The following is a 7,038-nucleotide window of genomic DNA, read 5'->3' on the forward strand; positions in this document are numbered from 1 at the left end:
ATGGCTCATTTCATTCCTTGTCACAAAACTGATAATGCTGTGCAAGTTGCAGATTTATTCTTTAAGGAAGTTGTTAGATTGCATGGAGTGCCTAAGACCATTGTCTCTGATCGTGATGCTAAGTTCCTTAGCTATTTTTGGAAGACCTTGTTGTCTAAAATAGGTACTAGATTGATGTTTTCTACAACTTGTCATCCGCAAACTGATGGACAAACTGAAGTAGTTAACCGAACCTTGTCTGCTTTGCTTAGATCTTTGGTTAAAAAGAATCTTAGGACTTGGGAAGAATGTTTGCTTCATGTTGAATTTGCTTATAACCATGCTTTGCATTCAGCTACTAAGTTTTCTCCTTTTGAGGTTCTTTATGGATTTAATCCCTTGTCTCCACTTGATCTTTTACCTTTGCCTTTAAGTGAACAAGTTAGTACAGATGGCAAGAGGAAGGTTGACACAATCAAGAAGCTGCATGAACAGGTCCGGGCCAACATTGAAGCCAAGATCGAGGGCTACAAACGACTTGCAGACAAGAAAAGGAAAGAAGTGATCTTCCAGGAAGGTGATCTTGTTTGGGTCCACTTGAGGAAGGAACGATTCCCGGAACAAAGGAAGTCCAAACTCATGCCCCGGGTCGATGGTCAATTCTAGATTCTCAGGAAACTCCATGACAATGCTTACCAGCTTGATCTTCAGGGTAAGTATGATATCTCTTCAAGTTTTAATGTTTCTGATTTATCTCCTTTTTGCGCAGATGATCCGGATTTGTGGTCAAATCCTTTTGAAGAGGGAGGGAATGATAGAACCCAGGACCAGGACCAGGACGTGGATCAGACTCAGCATGGTGACCAGGACGATCAGATCAGTCCAACTGAGGTTCAGCCATTCAGCCGTACCAGATCAAAGGACAGAGCCGTGTACCGGATCAACCCGCGTGCACCCGGACGTGACCTAAGGATGGATCCACGACCTGATGACCGAATCAGCCAAACCACAGGCGTTTTTCCCCGACCCATTCACCATTCTAGAGCCAACAGTCAATTCAGAACCCATGATCATCGAGAAGAATCAGATTTCGGACTTAGCCTGTCTTTCCTGGCCCGTTTGGGACGTACCGCACACCCGGATCAGGCTGATCACGACCTTTCCAACCACTTTGATGATTTCATGATGATCGATGCTTCCAACTACTCCAAAGGAAGGATACTTAAGCTCTCTGAAGATTTGGGTCGAGCTATCTCTTCATCCGTTCATGGATCATCGACGATCAACCATGCGGGCAGCCTTATGTCCGTCCTGCTCCTTACCGCAGACGACCCGATCACCACAGAATGAACCTGGACATCTTTATGAATCTGGACCAGTCAACATAAGAATCCGCACCTTGACCAGTCTTAGTCAAATTTCAAAATTCTATGTCTTGTTTTCATTCATTTCTATTTTCTATGTTGTCTTTTCCTACAAATGTCTATATGTTTCTTTGACTCACAAACCTTATAAGTATGTGATGATCTCCTTAATAAAATTCACATCGATTTTCCTTTGCTTATTTTGAGTCTTCTCTCATTGTTCTTTGCTTAGAACATTCATACTTCTCTTGGTGAGGTCATCTCCAAGCGAACCACTTCGTTGTGTTGGACCGGTGCGTCACATCCGGCAACCTTCGAATTTCTGGTAGTATCTTTGGGCTATTCCGCAACCCTTAGTGTCATCCCTCGATCCATCAGTTCTCAATCCCCTCGGATCTGAGTTCATATCAACCATACCGAAAGAGTGATCCATATTTTTGTTCTATCACGGCGCTCGAGGAGTTTAAAAAGATGTATGCCACCTAAGAAAAGAGGTCGGAAGAACAGGACAGGCTCGTGAGTACCTTGACCAAACAGGTTGAAACCTTAACGGCAAGGACCAGAGCAATCCCTCCCCGCGGAACCACTATAGTCCGCGGGAAAAGACTCAACTTCACCACCCCACTCGATAGCCCTGGAACCGTGCGGGAACGAACTTCAGGTCAAAACCCTAGCGAAAAATCTCCCATCAAAAAAGGGAACCCTGAGAGTCCTCCGCCTCCCGCGAAGGATTCGGAAGATAATGAAGTCGAGCACGTCGACCTGGATCCTAGCGATGTCTCCAAAAATACCGATGAGGACGCTGACAGATATCCAAGAAGGAGTAAATCCTATATTGGAACAAGCAAGAGGAGCTGGCTGAAAAGCAAACCGAGCTCACTCGCAGCAAACGCCGACAAGGTCGGAAATCTGCTGAGGAGACATCGGATATTCGCGATCTTCGCGACTATATCACCAAGACTGCGGCATAAGTAAGAGCCGTAAAATCCCAAATCCATCACGCTACCAGAGCTGCCCCCGAGATCGACAGGCTGCTAGAAGGGGCTCGGAAGACCCCCTTCACCACTCGCATCTCAGATATGAGGGTATCCGATCCGGGGAAGATCAAAGTGCCGAAGTATGACGGTACGACCGATCCAAAGGCGCACCTTCAGGCTTTCCACATCACGACGGGAAGAGCGAGGCTGAAGGATGGCGAAAAAGACGCCGGCTGTTCGTCGAGAACCTGGAAGGAGCAGCCCTCGAATGGATCACACGCCTTAAGCGAAATTCTATCAGAAGTTTTTGACAGCTCGCATCGGAATTTCTCAAACAATACTCTATGTTCATAGATAGAGAAACTTCCGATGTCGATCTCTGGAGTCTGTCCCAGAGGGAAGACGAGCCCCTCTGCGAGTTCATTAGCCGATTTAAGCTGATAATGTCCAGGGTCAGCGGGATAAGCGACAAGGTGGCCACTGACGCGCTCAGAAAGATGCTCTGGTACAAGTCGAAATTCAGAGAATGGATAACCCTCGACAAACCACGGACAATCCAGGATGCTCTCCACAAAGCAACGGACTACATCATAATCGAAGAGGAAACGAAGGTCTTGTCTCAAAAGCATAAGTCCACGAGACTATCCTCGAAAGATGTGGATCCAAAAACGAAGAAGAAGAACCTTCGTAACGACAAGTACGTCCATCACGAGGGGGAAGATCTCCAAGGAGCGCTGATATACCCTGGATTTGACCCATTTTTATCTATGGTATATTACTATTTTACTATATATATATATCTATGTTTTCTACTCTTCTAGGTATGTTTTCAGGTTCAGGTGCATTTCGGAGTAAAGCTATGACTTTGGAGCATTTTGGAGCATAAAGGACATTTCACCCGAGCTGACCACTTAGAGGTCGACGAGAGGAAGAATAATCGATCGATACGCATCAGTGCTGACGATCGATATCAGGAAATGCCTCGACAGATGAAGATCAATATCGATCGATGAACATATGTACCGTCGATTGATGTCGAGACACCAGACGCGACATTTTGGATTCAGCAGACTTAAAAACCAAGGCCAAGCCAAATTACCAAAATGCCCTGACGAGTTTTTAACCTAGTAGAATATATACTGCCTAAGTGTTTGACGGCAGAGGGAGCTTTTTCTTTTCTAGACCTAGTTTTGTTACAAGTTTCATTTGGGAGAGAAGATCACTTGTGATTGGAACTCTTTGTTTCATTTTCCTTATCATCTATTCTATGAGTTTCTATTTATATGAATTGCTTTGCTATGTCTGAGTAGTTCAACTGTTAGATCCAGGAATCAGATAGGTTTGTGGGATTAGCCCCAAACTATAGATCTGCCTTGTTGTGATATTCTTGATAGATTTGTACTCATTGCTTGTTTTAGCCAATCTAACTAGAACATGATCATAGGATTGTATATTCAAGCACCCTTGTTATCCCATCCTGACATCTATCTATCATATTAGGATTGCTAGAGAGGGCTAACCGCCAATTTAGAATCTTTGTAGAGCATTTTCATACTCGCGCATAGGCCTGGCTAGAACCCATTGATCGATGTCCTCAACTGACAATCGATCGATATTGGCAAAAGTGTATCGGTCGACGTCTTAATAGACTATCGATCGACACTCTCTTGTGTCTGCATCTAACCGGTGAGACACAAGATCTAGTCTGTTAACCAGTGGTACATGCGACAGCTGATCACTGAGTTAAGCGAATGAGCTCTAATATATCATGCATGCAACAGTTAGGCATCTATAGGAATTATAATCTCCAACACCTGAATAGTGGCCCTGCATCTAATATCATTTCCAACCTAAGTTACATTTATCATTTACTCGCTAGTTACTATTGCTATTTTATTTAAAACATTACAACCTTTAGAATTAATAACACTAGATTTAATTGTTCCCTAGCTCCTTGTGGATTCGATCCCTAAGTACTACATCTGAACCTCTTTTGATGAGAGTAACACTCCTTAGGGTAATTTGAGTGGTATCAAATTTGGCGCCGTTGCCGGGGAGCTTTGATCGCCATTAGATTTAGTTTTATTAGTTCTTTTTTTTTTTTTTGTGAAACAGAAGATTATATTAAGCTTAATCGAAGATTACAAGTAGAGAGTTCAGAGCCAGAGAGTGAAACTCACTTGTTACATTAAAAGAAACGAAAGCATTAAAAAGATAGGTTAAACGGTTTGAATCATAGGTAAAAACCCGAAAGTTCTTAAAAAGAGCTTCTAAGATGAGAGACTTTATCCCACAACTGTGAGCAGAGATCATGGCGTTTTGCATTGCCAAAGTTTCCGCAATTAGGGGCGACACCACAAAAGAAGCTGTCGTTGAGAGAGATGTGGATGGTCCAGCATCATCATTGGTCCACGATTTGGATACCGGGTGAGAATTACCTTTTACAAAGAGGACCTGTGGAAAAAAGATTCTCTCCTGAAAGGAGGAAGTGGGTGACGATCTCTCTCGGCCCTGACGAGAGGAAGTTTGAGTAAACTTAACCATAATGGTTAAAGTTACTGGGCTGGTAGGAGTAAGCTTTTGTCTTATCGGATTGTGAAACAATGTAGCGCTTGAGCTTGTGATTTTGTTGGCCTTCGGTGGTTGATTGATGATAGAGGAGTCTGGTGGATCTGGCGGTGGAGGTGTCTCCGGTGGGGACAGTTCCCAGATGTGACGAACATTTGATGTTGACGGGACCGAAGACGTGAGAAGTGGAGGAGACAAGTCCACCGGTGGTCTGAGACTGGAAATCTTAAACAGAGTAAAAGTCAGAGTTTTGGTTATAGATCTTCCCGGCACGGGAGAGGATTCTTCAGACCTGTGAAGGAATTTGAACCCGGATGCGTTTGAGAGTAACCACCACATGACACCATTTCTGGAGCATAAAATTACAGATCCGGCGGTTGAGACGTATATAAGCTTGAGATCCGGTTGTGCAGGTGAAAGGAGATTGCTCGGCTGCAACAGTTGATACTTCTCATGGAAGAGAGAGCACAAAACCGTCGGGAACTCCAGATAGAAAGATGAGCACAGGAGCAGGTAGACAGGCTCGCTTGAGAAAGCCATGGAAGCAGAGCTGTGACTGTGGAAAAGATCTCGACGGTGCCGAAGGCTACCGACGGAAGGAGATTCACGATTTCTTGGTAAAGCTGGAAACGAGCAGAGACGATGAAGCGTTGCACAGATCGGAAAGGAGCCCAGGTCGGAGACGCGACCCCGGAGACTGAGTTTCATCGTGAAACTATCACCGGCGGCTGCCTCGGGACCTGGGCCTGAGAGGTTTTGCTTTAGGGCGAACTCCCTTTCTTCTTTTCTATTTCGATAACCCTAGCAGAAGTTTTTTATTAGTTCTTATTCTTTTCTTTACCCCCTTTTCTAATAATCTTTCTTTTTCTTGTCTTTTCAGGTGCATGCCCAGCGGTACCGGAAGCAACAAGGAGAAAGACTTGCTGTTCTCAGACGATCCTGCTCATTTGGAACGCACCATCCGTAGAGGGTAACGTTCCACAACGCTCGACGCAACCACTTCGTCGTCGATCGATACGCACAACCAACCGTCGACCGGCACCAGACCGTCATCGTCGATCGATCCCAGTCGTCCGACAACGATCGATACTACACCATGTACGTCGATCGATAACGTGTCGTCTAAAATGGTAAACATTATTATTGTAACTCAGGATAAGAACGGAAACCTGTATGACCAGGCCGGTCATCTGCGTAATGCAACAGGTCAGAAAATAGATGCTCAGGGAACTGTAATCCCTGATGCTGATGCTACAGGAGCTGCTCAACCTGTAGATGAGGAGGCTCGATCGAAACCACTGGCCGATTACAATCGCCCAGATGAGTACTATTCCAACAGATCAGCGATTCGACTTCCGGAGATCCAGAAGCAGAATTTCGAGCTGAAGCCTCAATACTACACTCTCGTGTCGCAGATACTCTACTCTGGGTTACCGCACGAGCATCCTATGGACCATTTGGAACGGTTCGAGGATCTAATCGCTGCCATTCGAATGGAAGGAGTCCCCGAAGATTACCTGCTGTGCAAACTCTTCAGATACACGCTGAATGGAGAAGCGATGCACTGGCTTAGGCAGCAACCCACAGGATCTTTAACATCCTGGAGCGACATCAAGAATGCTTTCTTACGAAACTTCTTCGATGAGGCGCGCGCTGAAGAACTTCAGAACAAAATTTCCACATTCTCGCAGAAGGCTGGAGAGTCCTTCAAAGATGCGTGGATTAGATTTAGGTTTTTCCAGCGAGACTGTCCACACCACGGATTTAATGAAGTGCAGCTGCTAAGCACTTTCTTCCGAGGTCTCGCCTTACAGTATCAAATGGCTCTTGATACGGCGAGTGAAGGAAACTTCACTACTCGGAACCCGTTGGAAGCTGTGAGACTTATCGAAAACCTTGCTAACAGCAGCAGCACCAAAAACACTGACTCTGAACGGAAGAAGTCTGTAGCCTCTATTGGGAAGGAACAGATGGACGAAGTAAGAGCTAAGTTAGATGTGGTGCACGAACTTCTTAGGAAGCAAGTATGTTCAGCTGAAGGAGAAGTAGCAGATACCGAAGGAGAAGAAGATGTGAACTACATCGGAGGTACCGGATTCCAAAAATTTGGAAACCAGGGCGGAAACATAAACTTCTTTGGAAATGGCCAA

The 7,038-nt window shown here is 45.1% G+C and overlaps 1 non-coding gene across 1 annotated transcript; it reads right to left on the minus strand.

Moving 5' to 3' along the window:
* Positions 1 to 6,547: 6,547 nt before the first annotated feature.
* On the minus strand, positions 6,548 to 6,653 carry LOC125597539. Its single transcript, XR_007331784.1, has one exon. It is a non-coding gene; the product is annotated as a small nucleolar RNA R71 (small nucleolar RNA).
* Positions 6,654 to 7,038: the final 385 nt, after the last annotated feature.

This window comes from Brassica napus, unplaced genomic scaffold, assembly GCF_020379485.1.
Source record: "Brassica napus cultivar Da-Ae unplaced genomic scaffold, Da-Ae ScsIHWf_1493;HRSCAF=2088, whole genome shotgun sequence".
In the NCBI taxonomy this organism is placed as follows: domain Eukaryota; kingdom Viridiplantae; phylum Streptophyta; class Magnoliopsida; order Brassicales; family Brassicaceae; genus Brassica; species Brassica napus.